The sequence below is a fragment of the Pseudophryne corroboree genome, chromosome 6, assembly GCF_028390025.1.
Source record: "Pseudophryne corroboree isolate aPseCor3 chromosome 6, aPseCor3.hap2, whole genome shotgun sequence".
Classification (NCBI taxonomy): Eukaryota; Metazoa; Chordata; class Amphibia; order Anura; family Myobatrachidae; genus Pseudophryne; species Pseudophryne corroboree.
Window position 1 is genome coordinate 146,290,991 of NC_086449.1, and position 16,372 is coordinate 146,307,362.

The following is a 16,372-nucleotide window of genomic DNA, read 5'->3' on the forward strand; positions in this document are numbered from 1 at the left end:
CGCTCCATATCTGTGCTCAGTGTGCTGCTGTAATACTGTGCTCACACTGCTTTATTGTGGGGACTGGGGACCAGCAGTATTATATAGGAGGAGTACAGTGCAGAGTTTTGCTGACCAGTGACCACCAGTATTATACGTTCTCTGCCTGAAAAACGCTCCATATCTGTGCTCAGTGTGCTGCATATATCTGTGCTCACACTGCTTTATTGTGGGGACTGGGGACCAGCAGTATTATATAGGAGGAGTACAGTGCAGAGTTTTGCTGACCAGTGACCACCAGTATTATACGTTCTCTGCCTGCAAAACGCTCCATATCTGTGCTCAGTGTGCTGCATATATCTGTGCTCACACTGCTTTATTGTGGGGACTGGGGACCAGCAGTATTATATAGGAGGAGTACAGTGCAGAGTTTTGCTGACCAGTGACCACCAGTATTATACTTTCTCTGCCTGAAAAACGCTCCATATCTGTGCTCAGTGTGCTGCATATATCTGTGCTCACACTGCTTTATTGTGGGGACTGGGGACCAGCAGTATTATATAGGAGGAGTACAGTGCAGAGTTTTGCTGACCAGTGACCACCAGTATACGTTGTCTGCCTCAAAAACGCTCCATATCTGTGCTCAGTGTGCTGCATATATCTGTGCTCACACTGCTTTATTGTGGGGACTGGGGACCAGCAGTATTATATAGGAGGAGTACAGTGCAGAGTTTTGCTGACCAGTGACCACCAGTATTATATGTTCTCTGCCTGAAAAACGCTCCATATCTGTGCTTAGTGTGCTGCATATATCTGTGCTCACACTGCTTTATTGTGGGGACTGGGGACCAGCAGTATTATATAGGAGGAGTACAGTGCAGAGTTTTGCTGACCAGTGACCACCAGTATTATACGTTCTCTGCCTGCAAAACGCTCCATATCTGTGTTCAGTGTGCTGCATATATCTGTGCTCACACTGCTTTATTCTGGGGACTGGGGACCAGCAGTATTATATAGGAGGAGTACAGTGCAGAGTTTTGCTGACCAGTGACCACCAGTATTACACGTTCTCTGCCTGAAAAACGCTCCATATCTGTGCTCAGTGTGCTGCATATATCTGTGCTCACACTGCTTTATTGTGGGGACTGGGGACCAGCAGTATTATATAGGAGGAGTACAGTGCAGAGATTTGCTGACCAGTGACCACCAGTATTATACGTTCTCGGCCTGAAAAACGCTCCATATCTGTGCTGCATTGTAGTATATAGTAGGAGTACAGTGCATAATTTTGCTGACCACCAGTATATAATATATAGGAGTACGGTACAGAAGGCCACTGCTCTACCTACCTCTGTGTCGTCAAGTATACTATCCATCCATACCTGTGGTGCATTTCAGTTTTGCACAGTTTGCCGACCACCAGTATATAATATATAGCAGTACGGTACAGTAGGCCACTGCTCTACCTACCTCTGTGTCGTGAAGTATACTATCCATCCATACCTGTGGTGCATTTCAGTTTTGCACAGTTTGCTGACCACCAGTATATAATATATAGCAGTACGGTACAGTAGGCCACTGCTCTACCTACCTCTGTGTCGTCAAGTATACTATCCATCCATACCTGTGGTGCATTTCAGTTTTGCACAGTTTGCAGACCACCAGTATATAATATATAGCAGTACGGTACAGTAGGCCACTGCTCTACCTACCTCTGTGTCGTCAAGTATACTATCCATCCATAAAAGTGGTGCATTTCAGTTTTGCACAGTTTGCTGACCACCAGTATATAATATATAGCAGTACGGTACAGTAGGCCACTGCTCTACCTACCTCTGTGTCGTCAAGTATACTATCCATCCATACCTGTGGTGCATTTCAGTTGTGCGCAGTATATATAGTAGTAGGCCATTGCTATTGATACTGGCATTTAATTCCACACATTAAAAAATGGAGAACAAAAATGTGGAGGGTAAAATAGGGAAAGATCAAGATCCACTTCCACCTCGTACTGAAGCTGCTGCCACTAGTCATGGCCGAGACGATGAAATGCCATCAACGTCGTCTGCCAATGCCGATGCCCAATGTCATAGTAGAGAGCATGTAAAATCCAAAAAACAAAAGTTCAGTAAAATGACCCAAAAATCAAAATTAAAAGCGTCTGAGGAGAAGCGTAAACTTGCCAATATGCCATTTACGACACGGAGTGGCAAGGAACGGCTGAGGCCCTGGCCTATGTTCATGGCTAGTGGTTCAGCTTCACATGAGGATGGAAGCACTCATCCTCTCGCTAGAAAAATGAAAAGACTTAAGCTGGCAAAGGCACAGCAAAGAACTGTGCGTTCTTCTAAATCACAAATCTCCAAGGAAAGTCCAATTGTGTCGGTTGTGATGCCTGACCTTCCCAACACTGGACGGGAAGAGGTGGCGCCTTCCACCATTTGCACGCCCCCTGCAAGTGAAGATGTCACTGTTGAAGTACACCAGGATGAGGATATGGGTGTTGCTGGCGCTGAGGAGGAAATTGACAAGGAGGATTCTGATGGTGAGGTGGTTTGTTTAAGTCAGGCACCCGGGGAGACACCTGTTGTCCGTGGGACGAATATGGCCATTGACATGCCTGGTCAAATTACAAAAAAAAATCACATCTTCGGTGTGGAATTATTTTAACACAAATGCGGACAACAGGTGTCAAGCCGTGTGTTGCCTTTGTCAAGCTGTAATAAGTAGGGGTAAGGATGTTAACCACCTCTGAACATCCTCCCTTATACGTCACCTGCAGCGCATTCATCATAAGTCAGTGACAAGTTCAAAAACTTTGGATGACAGCGGAAGCAGTCCACTGACCACTAAATCCCTTCCTCTTGTAACCAAGCTCCTGCAAACCACACCACCAACTCCCTCAGTGTCAATTTCCTCCTTACACAGGAAAGCCAATAGTCCTGCAGGCCATGTCACTGGCAAGTCTGACGAGTCCTCTCCTGCCTGGGATTCCTCCGATGCATCCTTGAGTGTAACGCCTACTGCTGCTGGCGCTGCTGTTGTTGCTGCTGGGAGTCGATCGTCATCCCAGAGGGGAAGTCGGAAGACCACTTGTACTACTTCCAGTAAGCAATTGACTGTCCAACAGTCCTTTGCGAGGAAGATGAAATATCACAGCAGTCATCCTGCTGCAAAGCGGATAACTCAGGCCTTGGCAGCCTGGGCGGTGAGAAACGTGTTTCCGTTATCCACCGTTAATTCACAGGCAACTACAGACTTGCTTGAGGTACTGTGTCCCCGGTACCAAATACCATCTAGGTTCCATTTCTCTAGGCAGGCGATACCGAAAATGTACACAGACCTCAGAAAAAGAGTCACCAGTGTCCTAAAAAATGCAGTTGTACCCAATGTCCACTTAACCACGGACATGTGGACAAGTGGAGCAGGGCAGACTCAGGACTATATGACTGTGACAGCCCACTGGGTAGATGTATTGCCTCCCGCAGCAAGAACAGCAGCGGCGGCACCAGTAGCAGCATCTCGCAAACGCCAACTCGTTCCTAGGCAGGCTACGCTTTGTATCACCGCTTTCCAGAAGAGGCACACAGCTGACAACCTCTTACGGAAACTGAGGAACATCATCGCAGAATGGCTTACCCCAAATGGACTCTCCTGGGGATTTGTGACATCGGACAACGCCAGCAATATTGTGCGTGCATTACATCTGGGCAAATTCCAGCACGTCCCATGTTTTGCACATACAGTACATTGAATTTGGTGGTGCAGAATTATTTAAAAAACGACAGGGGCGTGCAAGAGATGCTGTCGGTGGCCCGAAGAATTGCGGGCCACTTTCGGCATTCAGCCACCGCCTGCCGAAGACTGGAGCACCAGCAAACAGTCCTGAACCTGCCCTGTCATCATCTGAAGCAAGAGGTGGTAATGAGGTGGAATTCAACCCTCTGTATGCTTCAGAGGATGGAGGAGCAGCAAAAGGCCATTCAAGCCTATACATCTGCCTACGATATAGGCAAAGGAGGGGGAATGCACCTGACTCAAGCGCAGTGGAGAATGATTTCAACGTTGTGCAAGGTTCTGCAACCCTTTGAACTTGCCACACGTGAAGTCAGTTCAGACACTGCCAGCCTGAGTCAGGTCATTCCCCTCATCAGGCTTTTGCAGAAGAAGCTGGAGACATTGAAGGAGGAGCTAAAACAGAGAGATTCCGCTAGGCATGTGGGACTTGTGGATGGAGCCCTTAATTCGCTAAACCAGGATTCACGGGTGGTCAATCTGTTGAAATCAGAGCACTACATTTTGGCCACCGTGCTCGATCCTAGATTTAAAACCTACGTTGTATCTCTCTTTCCGGCAGACACAAGTCTGCAGAGGTTCAAAGACCTGCTGGTGAGAAAATTGTCAAGTCAAGCTGAACGTGACCCGTCAACAGCTGCTCCTTCACATTCTCCCGCAACTAGGGGTGCGAGGAAAAGGCTAAGAATTCCGAGCCCACCCGCTGGCGGTGATGCAGGGCAGTCTGGAGCGAGTGCTGACATCTGGTCTGGATTGAAGGACCTGCCAACGATTACTGACATGTCGTCTACTGTCACTGCATATGATTCTCTCACCATTGAAAGAATGGTGGAGGATTATATGAGTGACCGCATCCAAGTAGGCACGTCAGACAGTCCGTACGTATACTGGCAGGAAAAAGAGGCAATTTGGAGGCTCTTGCAGAAACTGGCTTTATTTTACCTAAGTTAAATCCCCCCCCCCCCCTCCAGTGTGTACTCCGAAAGAATGTTTAGTGCAGCTGCTCACCTTGTCAGCAATCGGCGTACGAGGTTACTTCCAGAAAATGTGGAGAAGATGATGTTCATCAAAATGAATTATAATCAATTCCTCCGTGGAGACATTCACCAGCAATTGCCTCCAGAAAGTACACAGGGACCTGAGATGGTGGATTCCAGTGGGGACGAATTAATAATCTGTGAGGAGGGGGATGTACACAGTGAAAGGGGTGAGGAATCGGACGATGAGGAGGAGGTGGACATCTTGCCTCTGTAGAGCCAGTTTGTGCAAGGAGAGATTGATTCCTTCTTTTTTGGTGGGGGCCCAAACCAACCAGTCATTTCAGTCACAGTTGTGTGGCAGACCCTGTCGCTGAAATTATGGGTTTGTTAAAGTGTGCATGTCCTGTTTATACAACATAAGGGTGGGTGGGAGGGCCCAAGGACAATTCCATCTTGCACCTCTTTTTTCTTTCATTTTTCTTTGCATCATGTGCTGTTTGGGGACTATTTTTTAAATCGACCATCCTGTCTGACACTGCAGTGCCACTCCTAGATGGGCCAGGTGTTTGTGTCGGCCACTTGGGTCGCTTAGCTTAGTCATCCAACGACCTCGGTGCAAATTTTAGGACTAAAAATAATATTGTGAGGTGTGAGGTGTTCAGAAAAGACTGGAAATGAGTGGAAATTATGGTTATTGAGTTTAATAATACTATGGGATCAAAATGACCACCAAATTCTATGATTTAAGCTGTTTTTGAGGGTTTTTTGTAAAAAAAACACCCGAATCCGACAAAAAATTTTCAGGGAGGTTTTGCCAAAACGCGTCCGAATCCAAAACACGGCCGCGGAACCGAATCCAAAACCAAAACACAAAACCCGAAAAATGTCCGGTGCACATCACTAATTCAAGGTTGATTGCAAAATATTTTCCTCTAACGGGCAAAATCATGTGCACTGCAGGTGGGGCTGATATAATAGGATTTTAGTACCTCCCGGTAAATCCTTTTCTCCTAGTCCGTAGAGGATGCTGGGGACTCCAAAAGGACCATGGGGTATAGACGGGATCCGCAGGAGCTTGGGCACACTGAAAAGACTTTGACTGGGTGTGAACTGGCTCCTCCCTCTATGCCCCTCCTCCAGACCTCAGTTATAGGAAAACAAAAAGAAAAAAACTAAGAAAGCGCTGACACACTGAATACTAAAATTCAATCACTTTTTATTAAAATATGTAAAATACACAAGGACTGTTCCTAGACCACCTTTATAAACTATATTGATACCATGATCCTAATCAATTCCTATCAATATATAGACATGTGGGTTCCCTATAATCACAACACTATATGTTTTTTTGGCCAAAAGTAATTGTCAGATATACATAGCAAGGTTAATGCACTCAATACAGCCAGATGTTTGAATTGGCAACAAAATAAATGAGTAATCTTTGTAGTGGTAACTGTTGCAGTATTTGTTTCATATAGTACAAATGGTTACAAGTCCACAGAGTTATCTCCAAATATTGTAACAAAAGTTCCAGTTGTTAGATGTTAGTTTGCCAGGCAAATATGGAACTGTTATGCATGCAAAGTTGAAATGTGTTGCAGAGTTATAGTTATTGAATTCTATTAAGCATGGCCATGCTTTAAATATATGATTGTTTTTACCGCGACCTCCCTCTGGTAAACGGGTTGCAGTCCACTCCCGGCTCTGGTGCTCCACGACCCTGAATCAAGCCTTATCCGGAGTTAAAGACGGTCCCAAAAGCAATGGAGGGTGATGGTCCAGCGGTACAGAGAGGGAACCTCAGTGCAGGTCTCAGGTCACAGTCCGTATGAGACGCGTTTCCCCACCTTAGAGCAATTCAGCATCGGCGGCCTCATCAGTCAGTGCCCAGGAGAGACGGACATTTCGAGGAAAAGATTTTTGTTCAAACTAAGGGCTAGAACATACCAGCCCACACCACAACATACCGTACAACCGGAGTAACAGTAAACCAGATAACAGTATGAATTTAACTACAGCAACAAGCTGAACCAACAAATACACAACCCGTGTGTAAACCAATGCAACTAATAAGAGTACACGGCAAGTAACCGTCCGCACTGGGATGGGCGCCCAGCATCCTCTACCGACTAGGAGAAAAGAATTTACCGGTAGGTACTAAAATCCTATTTTCTCTTACGTCCTAGAGGATGCTGGGGACTCCAAAAGGACCATGGGGTCTATACCAAAGCTCCAACACGGGCGGGAGAGCGCGGACGACTCTGCAGCACTGATTGAGCAAATATGAGGCCCTCCTCAGCCAGGGTATCAAACTTGTAAAACTTAGCAAAGGTGTTTGAACCCGACCACGTAGCTGCTCAGCAAAGCTGAAGTGCAGAGACCCCTCGGGCAGCCGCCCAAGATGAGCCCACCTTCCTGGTAGAATGGGCCTTCACTGATTTCGGCACCGGTAGCCCAGCCGAAGAATGAGCTTGCTGAATCGTACTACAAATCCAGCGTGCAATAGTCTGCTTCGAAGCAGGATGACCAATCTTGTTGGAAGCATACAGGACAAACAGCGCCTCTGTTTTCCTGGCCACCGCCGTTCTGGCGACGTAGGTCTTCAAAGCTCTCACAACATCAAGAGACTTTGGAACTGCCACAGCATCTGTAGCCACAGGTACCACAATAGGTTGGTTAATGTGAAACGAAGAAACCACCTTCGGCAGAAATTGTTGACGCTTCCTCAATTCCGCTCTATCCGAATGGAATATCTCTTGTGAGATAAGGCCGCCAACTCAGACACCCGCCTGGCAGATGCCAGAGCCAACAGCATGACTACCTTCGAAGTGAGAAATTTTAACTCAACCTTACGCAAAGGTTCAAACCAGGAAGACATAAGAAACTGTAAGACCACGTCAAGATCCCATGGTGCCACCGGGGGCACAAACGGAGGATGGATATGCATCACTCCCTTCACAAAAGTCTGAACCTCAGGGAGAACAGCCAATTCCTTCTGAAAGAAGATAGATAAAGCCGAAATCTGCACCTTGATGGAACCCAATTTCAGGCCGGCATCGACGCCTGCCTGCAAAAAATGGAGAAACCGACCCAAGTGAAATTCTTCCGCAGGAGCAGCTTTAGCCTCATACCACGAAACATACTTTCTCCAAATACGGTGATAATGTTTCGCCGTAACTTCCTTCCTCGCCTTAAGGAGAGTGGGAATGACCTCCCCGGGAATACCTTTTTGAGCTAAGATCTGGCGCTCAACTTCCATGCCGTCAAACGCAGCCGCGGTAAGTCTGAAAACACGCATGGTCCCTGCAGTAACAGGTCCTCTCTTAGAGGGAGTGGCCAAGGATCTTCCACAAGTAATTCCTAAAGATCTGGATACCAGGCCCTTCTTGGCCAATCTGGAACGACAAGAATCGCTTGCACTCTTGCTCGTCGAATGATTCCCAGTACCTTTGGAATGAGAGGAAGCGGAGGCAACACATACACCAACTGAAACACACACGGGGTTACCAGGGCGTCCACTGCACTGGCTTAGGGGTCCCTTGACCTGGAACAATACCTCGGAAGCTTCTTGTTGAGGCGAGACGCCATCATATCGATCAGCGGAGTTCCCCAACGCTTCGTCACTTCTGCAAATACCTCTTGGTGAAGAGCCCACTCTCCCAGATAGAGATCGTGTCTGCTGAGGAAGTCTGCTTCCCAGTTGTCCACTCCCGGAAGGAAGACTGCCGACAGGGCGCTCACGTGTTGTTCCTCCCAGAGAAGGATTCTTGTGGCCTCCGCCATAGCCGCCCTGCTCCTTGTTCCACCTTGACGGTTTATATGAGCCACCGCTGTTATGTTGTCCGACTGTATCAGGACAGGCCGACCCTGAAGAAGGCTTCTTGCTTGTAGCAGGCCGTTGTAAATGGCTCTTAACTCGAGAACATTTATGTGGAGACAAGATTCCTGGAGCGACCATTTCCCCTGGAAATTTCTTTCCTGGGTGACTGCGCCCCAGCCTCGGAGACTTGCATCTGTTGTCAACAGGACCCAATCCAGGATACCGAATCGGCGCCCTCCTAGGAGGTGAGAACTTTGTAGCCACCACAGGAGAGAAATCCTGGCCCTGGGAGATAGATTTATCTTCCGGTGCATGTGCAGGTGAGACCCGGACCACTTGCTCAGCAGATCCCACTGAAACACCCGGGCATGAAACCTGCCAAACGGAATGGCTTCGTACGCTGCAACCATCTTCCCCAGGACCCGTGTACATTGATGAACCGACACACTTTTCGGCCTCAGAAGCTCCCTGACCATCGTCTGCAGTTCCAGAGCTTTGTCTTCCGGAGGGAACACCTTCCGTAAGCCCGTGTCCAGAATCATGCCCAGAAAGGGCAACCGAGTGGTCGGAATCAACTGAGACTTTGGCAAATTTAGCAGCCAACCGTGTTGTCGCAGAATGGACAGAGACAAATTCACATTTCTCAGCAACCGTTCCCTGGACCTCGCCTTTATCAGGAGATCGTCCAAGTACGGGATAATGGTAACCCCTTGCTTGCAAATTATAACCATCATTTCTGGCATGACTTTGGTGAAAATCCACGGGGCCATGGAAAGCCCAAACGGCAACGTCTGAAATTGGTAATGAGAATCCTGTACCGCAAACCTGAGGAAAGCTTGATGCGGAGGATATATCGGGACGTGTAAGTAGGCATCCTTTATGTCGACTGACGCCATAAAGTCCCCCCCCCCCCCCCTTCTCTGCTGGATATCACAGCTTGAAGAGATTCCATCTTGAACTTGAAAACCTTCACGTATGGATTGAGGGACTTTAGGTTCAGAATAGGTCTGACCGAACCGTCCAGTTTCGGTACCACAAAGAGGCTTGAGTAGAACCCCTCCCCCCGTTGGGACGGGGGAACGGGAACAATGACCCTCTGTTGACACAACTTTTGTATTGCTGCCTTCACCATTCTCCCTGTCCGGAAGAGACACTGGTAAGGTCGAAATGAAAAACCGGTGAGGGGGCACCTCCTGAAACTCCAGCTTGTATCCCTGAGATACTATATCTAGGACCCAAGGATCCAGGCCTGATTGAACTCAGACCTGACTGAAGATCCGCAGACGGCCCCCCACCGGTCCGGACTCCCCCAGGGAAGCCCCAGCGTCATGCGGTGGACTTGGTAGAGGCAGGGAAGGACTTTTGGTCCTGGGCGCCTGATACTGCAGGCGGCTTTCTTCCCCTTATTCTACCCTTTGAAGCGAGGAAGGACGAACCTTTTCCACGCTTGTATTTATTGGGACGAAAGGACTGCATCTGCTGATGTGGTGTCTTTTTCTGTTGTGTGGGAACATAAGGAAGAAAAGATGACTTACCCGCCGTCGCGGTAGACACCAGATCAGCCAAGCCGTCACCAAACAAGACATTACCTTTGAAGGGGAGAGCTTCCATAGCTCTCTTGGAGTCGGCATCAGCATTCCATTGATGAATCCACAGCGCTCTCCTGGCCGAGATCGCCATGGCATTGGCCCTTGATCCCAAGAGACCAACATCCCTCGCCGCATCCTTCAGGTAATCTGCAGCGTCCTTGATATAACCAAGAGTTAAAAGAACAGTATCTTTATCAAGCGTATCCATATCAGCAGCTAAATTCTCAGCCCATTTAGCAATAGCACTACTCACCCATACCGACGCCACAGCAGGTCTGAGCAATGCACCCGTATTAGCGAAAATGGACTTCAGAGACATCTCCAGCTTGCGATCCGCCAGATCCTTGAGAGCTGCCGTGTCAGGGGACGGAAGTGCCACCTTCTTAGACAACCGGGATAGAGCCTTGTCGACATTTGGAAACGACTCCCATTTTTCCCTGTCATCAGAGGGGAAAGGATACGCCATGTAAATTCTCTTGGGAATCTGCCACCTCTTATCCGGCGATTCCCAAGCCTTTTCGCAAAGAGTATTCATTTCATGAGAGGGAGGAAACTTCACCTCAGGTTTTTTCCCTTTGAACAAGCAAATCCTTGTTTCCTGCACTGCAGGTTCATCAGAAATGTGTAAAACATCTTTTATAGCCACAATCATGTACTGAATACTCTTAACTAACCGTGGATGTAAAGCAGCCTCAGTGAAATCGACTTCGGAGTCAGAATCCGTGTCGGTATCAGTATCTACCACTTGGGTAAACGGCCGCTTTTGCGACCCCAATGGGGTCTGCACCTGAGACAAAGCATCCTCCATGGATTTCCTCCACACCTGTGTCTGCGACTCCGATTTATCTAACCTTTTTGACAAAGAGGCCACATTTGTATTAAGTGTACTTAACAATGTGAGTAAATCAGGTGTCGGCTGCGCCGACAGAGCCAATTCCAGACCCGCATCTGCTCCCCCAGCAACCTCCTCCGGGGAATAACATTCAGCCTAAGACATGCCGACACTGAGTATCGACACACCGACACACACACAATGCCTCAGCTAAGGGACAGGCCCACAAGGAAGCCTGGATAGAGAAACACGGAGGGAGTATGTCAGCTCACACCCCAGCGCCCATATATCCCACCAAAGAATATATGTAAATAGCGCTGCTTCAAGAACAATAATTATGCACCACAAAACTGTGCCCCCCCCCCCCCATAATTAGCTCCCCGTTACTTGTAGGGGAGCTTTGGAGGTCCCGGGCCCGCGTCTCATGCAGCCGCGTGTATGAGGGGAAATGGCGCTGGTGAGCCGTGCGGCTAAGCTCCGCCCCTTCCCGGCGCGCTTCAACCCGCTAAAATTTGAAAATTGAAAATGCCGGCGGGGGTATGAAAAACGGTGCCCAGGCACCGAAAAGCCTTCTGCCGGCTTCCCAGACCTCAGTAACTGCTGCCTGGGGCGCCCCCCCCAGCGCCCTGCACCCTGTGAATGCCGTTGGTGAAGTGTGTGGGAGCATGGAGCACAGCGCTACCGCTGTGCTGTACCTCGTTACTGAAGTCTTCTGCCATCACTGAAGTCTTCTGCCTTCTGCATACTCACCCGGGTTCTTTCTTCTGGCTTTTGTGAGGGGGGTGACGGCGCGGCTCCGGGAACAAGCAGCTAGGCGCACCAAGTGATCGAACCCTCTGGAGCTAATGGTGTCCAGTAGCCTAAGAAGCAGAGCCCTTAAACTAAGTAGAAGTAGGTCTGACTTCTCTCCCCTCAGTCCCACGATGCAGGGAGCCTGTAGCCAGCAGGTCTCCCTGAAAATAAAAACCTAACAAAGTATTTTCTAGAGAAACACAGGAGAGCTCCCCTAGCGAGTGTCCAGTCAGTCCTGGGCACAAAGTCTAACTGAGGTCTGGAGGAGGGGCATAGAGGGAGGAGCCAGTTCACACCCAGTCAAAGTCTTTTCAGTGTGCCCAAGCTCCTGCGGATCCCGTTGTGAATGCCAAATTGCTTTCTCACAAATATTTAAAATGCCCGCTCTAATATATATTGTAAACGCCTGCACATCTTATTACCATTTGCCATGAATGTGTGCTGTACATCGCAAAACACTGCATCCCATAAGAGAAAACAATACACCCACACATTATCTGAGTTCCAAAGCTCATTGATGTATATATTTGTTATTAAAAGGATATGGATTCAATATATTACAATATACAGTATACCTATAGTTACAACTCATACAGTAAGCAGTTAATACATACAGCTACATACAGTTACAGTTACAGGCCAGCAATACAATACCATTCCCTCAATGCATCTTATGTATGTCTCTCTCTCTCTCTGTAAATAAATACAGGAACTGATCTGCCAACAACTCCTTCATCCTCTCAGAACAAAGAGCAACTGAGCTCCTGTGTGATCAGCAATGTGTTATCTAGTTTTTTGGGGGAGGGAACTTACTCATTCATGATGAGTCACTAGTCTCTTTGTATATGCTAAACAGGTTCAGCCTTGGGGACGTCCAAAGGGGCTGGCCTGAGCTTCCTGTCCACTACCTGTTTGGAATATCTATTGTTCTAATAATAGTGATTTTTGCTTACATACATTTAATCATAATTATTTGTTGCAATTTTCTACAACTTAATAACAAGTATCAATTGAATCTACTCATTAATCTGGTTGCTTTAATAGTAAATATGACAGGTCTATCTTGCTTCGTTCAAATAATACACATACATGACATTACTTCATTATATAATTTTAAATCATCATGATGTCTGGCGCTTGATATTATTATAATTATGTACTTCATGAAATAAGTGTCAAATCCATCTCTGTGGCATGTCCGTGTAAATGCGTGTGTTACCATATATTGCTGTGCTTGCTGCGCGTATTTGCAAGTATAGCGACTCATAATGTGTGTAGTTTGTATGTTCTTTCTATGTACTATTTTTGACTTCGACAGTCCACCCTTTGGCAGCAAACAATAACTGCCATCAATTATTAACATAAGAAAAAAAATATTTCATACAATAATCGGTGACCTAGACACAAGTATGTATTAATTTTGCAAATCTGACACTTGACTATATTTGGGGAAGACAGGGAGGAGGACGAGACATCCTCTATATGCACTTGGCGGTCACGGGACCACTGGTTGGGTGTGGGACAACATTCAACCTATAGAGTATGCTGGGACAGTGCTTTGGCCTATAATGTCTGATTTGCGACGAACATTTCACACATACATGTACCTACGTCTTTGTACACTGATGTTTGGATTCGATTGAGGTTCTGCTGGGTAGATGAAGAAGACACAAACAAATCGTGACAGTGACATAAAATTTTCATGATCTACATATTCCTATCATTTTCTGAACATTGTTTCCATTTCTGGAACGTATGCTAAGTCTGTTTAATCATTGAACAAGGGTTATAAGTAGTGTCCTTCCTAAATAACATAAACCTTCGGAGTTGGAGAGCCACTCATAAACCTTTCTTCCACATATATTAATGAGCTCTTTATCTGCAATGTGTGAATAGCCATTGTCTGATTGTTCCTGATTACCTCTGAACTCCATAACTACTAGAACTTTAATTTTTCTCTGACTTTAACAAACTGATCGGCTATTCCTGGGATCCTATAAGGAAATCACTCCTTCCTCCAGAACCAGTTCCAGTCCCACACTCGACTCCTCATAAAAAAACCTCGCAAAAATAGAATATCCTGAAAAAAAATGTTTGTCAGCGGGAAAGAGAGAAAAGAGAAATAGAACAAAACAACTCTTGTTCATAACAAATCAATTACAATGACTTGTCTTTCTGCAATCCTTTAGTACGCTCAGGTAGTGTTCAACAGGGCCGTTTCTCAGTCTTCATGGAACAGAGTCTCTGGTGATACTTTTGCGATCTCACTCCATTTACGAGTTCCTTCCAGACTACCGACTTTCCTGCAATGGGAATCGTGGACCCAAGTCTCTCTCTCGGCTACTTTCACTGGGATAGTGCTGTCAACAAAACAAAACCTGTCTATTAGGCAACCTGAGCGTAAGAACAATCACACAGTCTCTTGGTTCACAATCAAGACAGTTAGTATTTGGCATACCAGCAATCTACAGTTTCAAGTTCTTTTGTCAAGTTCTCAAATGCTGGCTCATCTCAATAAGGTACTGTACTGTCACCTCATTGGTGTATTTCTGATCATTGTGCGGATCAATCATGACATGAGGTTGTCTTCCAAAAACAACCCAAAAAGACACAAATACCAAAACAAAAACAAAAACAAATTTCGAAGAGGGTGATTCGTTGAGTGAAGATCTGGGAGTGGTTCCGAAGCTACATAATACTAGTGGCAGTATCTATGATCACAATAGTACAATTTCAAGCTTTGCTCCTACTTCTAGGGGTACCATTATCTACACACAAATTTCTGCACAATTTTTCTTTGCGGTAAACACAGCAGCATCCGTGGCGGCAGGAAATGCCTCTACCCAGTTTAAGACAACATCAGTGCACACCAATACATAACAATAATTCCTAAAGGGTGTTAACTGTACGAAGTCGATTTGTATTTCCTGAAAAGATCCGTCTGCAGGAGGGATATGGGATGGCTCTGTTGGTATTGCTTTACCAATATTATTCGTCAAGCAAGCAAGACAGGTCATTGCTCTCTTACCTGCATGAGAATAGAATCCTGGCGCACACTAGTAGGCTCTCAACAGCCTGCACATACCCTCTTTGCCTAGATGAGTCAGACCGTGTGCCACCTCAGCTAGACTTGGAAGGTATGCTCTGGGGGCTACTGGCTTACCGTGTTCACCTGTCCACAGTCCTGAGGACTCCTGGCCATACCCCTTTGTCCTCCAGACTGCCTTTTCCTGTAGGGAACACAAATTTTTGTATCTTAATTTAACTATCGTGTGTTTGCAATGTAGAGTACCATGAGCATAACTCAAAAAAAAAGAAAATGAAAAAAGAAACATCTCTAGAGGAGAGAAGGAAGAAGAAAATGAAAAAGAAAATGTCAGGTTTGCCATTCACCAACAGGCATATCAGTGTCTATACAAAATTTCCCTTCACCAGTATTTCCATTCTCCACCCTTTGTGCATGACAAGGCACACTGCAGTAATACTGGTGTTATCGTGCTGTTGAGATATACTGGGTTTGGGCAGAACTCTGAACTCTGAAGGCATGTGGAGTTTGAACTGTACTTGGGTCCATGTATTGTACCACCCTGTGTGAACGCAAACGATGAAGAGGAAACTGTAGAGAAACAGAATAGAGGTTGGTGACAGATGAGTTTGTAGAGGTGAAGTAGATTTTCTAAAAATTTGACAACTGGATTGGGCACTACGGGGCAGTGATTCTCTACTTGCTCTACTTCCCTTAAAAAAAATCTGTGTTTATCGTATCGCTATTGGGACTATCCCAGCCATCAATCCAGTGTCCTGTCCATCCTAAGTTCATAGGGAACCCGGTATCTGTGAGATAATTTCCTCTACCTGTGATGGACATGCATCTAGAACAGTAGAATGCGACATTAGTCTTCGTGGGTGTCTAAAATACTTTGTACTTCCTGAGCGGGAGCATAGTATATGTATATCATATCTAACAAAATTAAGTTAATCAGGGGCCATTTCTGCTAGGAAAAAGAAGCAAAAGTTTAGAGGCTCCATCTTAACCCCAGCAAGTTTTGTCAAAGGGTAATGTTGCATTTATTTTGTTCTTCCCATTAGCCGAATCTGTGTTTTCTATATGGCTTATGATTCCTTACTATATGTCCCTTGGTCCCGTCTATGTGTTTAATAATGTGGCTTGTGTTTTTTGTCTAGGGGATCTATATTGACTATGTGTCCTACTACTCCTACAATCTCTGGCAAAATTCCCTTCCTTCCTACAAGTGTAACATATTATTGACCATTAGGGATCTGGGGTTTGGACTGATGGGTCTTTCCTGTATGTGCCAGTATACTTATCGTCCTCAACCTCTCCACCTGTTGTTCTCTGCGCCTAGCACTATTCTTGTGATGTTCAATAGCACACTATCTAAGATTAGCTACTGTGACCCCTTTCCAATTTTGCAAAGAAGTCTGCACCCTGACACTCAATGCCTTATTGAGCCCGTCCATTTGCACAGAGACAGCCACCTCCCATTTGCCGAATTAGTGTTTACCAGTGGTCTTATACAGATGGAGACTTTTCTATTACTGCAAGAGACAAAAAAAAAAA